The following is a 2159-nucleotide window of genomic DNA, read 5'->3' as shown; positions in this document are numbered from 1 at the left end:
AAAAAAAAAAAAAAAAAAAAAAGAATTGGCGATATTGCTGTCAGGCCTTGTCCCTTCACTCGGAAAACTTCCTTAGGAGAAATTTTCAGAAATAGATTGCTGAGCTGAAGGGTGCAATACTTTTACAGCTTTTGAGATATAATACCAGCTTTTTTCCCATTTAAAAGGAAATATATGTTTGCCAGTTTCATCACAACCTTGGCAGTACTGGCCTTTATACTTCTTAGGTTTCAGCTGGAAGAAATATAATTTTTTTTGTTTTTTTTTTTTTTTGAGACAGAGTTTTGCTCTTGTTGCCCAGGCTAGGTGCAATGGTGTGATCTCGGCTCACTGCAACCTCCGCCTCCTGGGTTCAAGTGATTCTCCTGACTCAGCCTCCCAAATAGCTGGGATTATGGGCATCCACCACCATGCCTGGCTAATTTTTGTAGTTTTAGTAGAGACAGGGTTTTGTCATGTTGGCCAGGCTGGTCTCGAACTCCTGACCTCAGGTGATCCACCTGCTACAGCCTCCCAAAGTGCTGGGATTACAGGCATGAGCCACTGTGCTCAGTCAGAAATATAATTTAAGCTAGATCCAGAATAGGACTTTGGTTAGTGGAATAGGGAAGGACGATTTATGAAGCATCAGATACAGCTGGGCTCAGGCTTAGATATGGCCATGAGTCTGCAGTGAAGAAATGGCCATGGGTATACCTGACTTTGATCACTGATCACTCCAGCTCTGCAATCCCAAAACTATCCCAAGGAAGCCTTTTTTTTTTTTTTTTAGATAGGATCTCGCTCTGTCACCCAGGGTAGAGTGCAGTAGCATGATCACGGCTCACTGCAGCCTCGAAATCCCAGGCTCAAGCCATCTTCCTATCTCAGCCTCCCAAGTAGTTGGAATTACAGGCATGTGCCACCATGCCCAGCTAATTCTTAGGTTTTTTTGTTTTTTTTTAAAAATAGAGATCAGGTCTCGCTATATTCTCCAGGCTGGTCTTGAACTCCTGGGCACAGGTGATCCACCCGCTGGCCTCCCAAAGTCCTGGGATTACAGGCATGAGCCACCATGCTCAGCCAGCCAGGGAAGCCTTCTGATTGCCCCAGCCTGGGTCATGCATTCATGATGATAGGGGAGGGTAAACTGTCCTGAACATCCCCAAACAGAGTCCCAGGAAACCTCTTAGGTCCTTGCTCCTACAAGTCAAAGTTAAGGGGGCTGAAACAAGCAATTACAACATGGCATAAACCAGGCAATGACAGAAATCAGTGGAGGGTACTAAAGTTCAAAGTACAAGAGAAGGAACGATTAGCTTTTGAGCAGGGCAGCTAGGGAAGAGTTCACAGAGCAGATATGCATTGGTACTGGCTCTTTTGCCAGGGACAGACTGCAAATTCCAAGTGGACGAAGCAATTGAAAACAAAACTTGCTGGGCTCACATAAGTGGAACATCATAGCTGGGGCTTCAGGTATAGCTGGATCCAGGGGCTCAAACCATACTTCCCTTTCCACCAAGTACCTCCATTGTCTTGTGCCTGCTGGATTCTTTCTGCGGAAAGCTTCTTCCAGAAGACAGAACATAAGGGGTGCTGGACTTTCCCTTTAACTCCCTAGGAAAGAGTTCTTCTCCCTCCTAGCCCTTGGTATCCTTCCCATGGGAGAATCTCACTGGCTTTGGTAAATTCCGTGCTGTTCCTTTAACCAATCCCTGTAGCCAGGGGGATGGGGAACTCTGATTGGCCACCTTTACTGTTGAAAGGGCAAACAAAAAAACTGCAGTAACCACTGGCTGCCACAAGGGGACACCCAAGCAAAGGTTTCAACAATGAGTAGGCGTTTGCAAGTTGCGCAAAAGAAAGACTGCATGTAGAAAAGTCTAGAAAAGTCAGAAAGGATGACCCAGCATGCGGTCTGCTGCTACTTTCATCGCCATGTTGATGCTGGGACACCTCATAGACCCTGCTTCTTTCCTTTTTTTTTTTTCTGTTTTTTTGAGATGCAGTCTCACTTTGTCACCCAGGCTGGAGTGCAGTAGCACAATCTCGGTTCACTACAAACTCTGCGTTCCAGCCTTAAGTGATTCTGGTGCCTCAGCCTCCTGAGTAGCTGGGACTACAGCCGCAGGCCACTGCACCCGGCTAATTTATTTATTTTTTTTTTTTTGAGACGGAGT

Source organism: Colobus angolensis, unplaced genomic scaffold, assembly GCF_000951035.1.
Source record: "Colobus angolensis palliatus isolate OR3802 unplaced genomic scaffold, Cang.pa_1.0 Scaffold66, whole genome shotgun sequence".
Classification (NCBI taxonomy): domain Eukaryota; kingdom Metazoa; phylum Chordata; class Mammalia; order Primates; family Cercopithecidae; genus Colobus; species Colobus angolensis.
Note: the sequence above shows the minus strand (reverse complement) of the source record.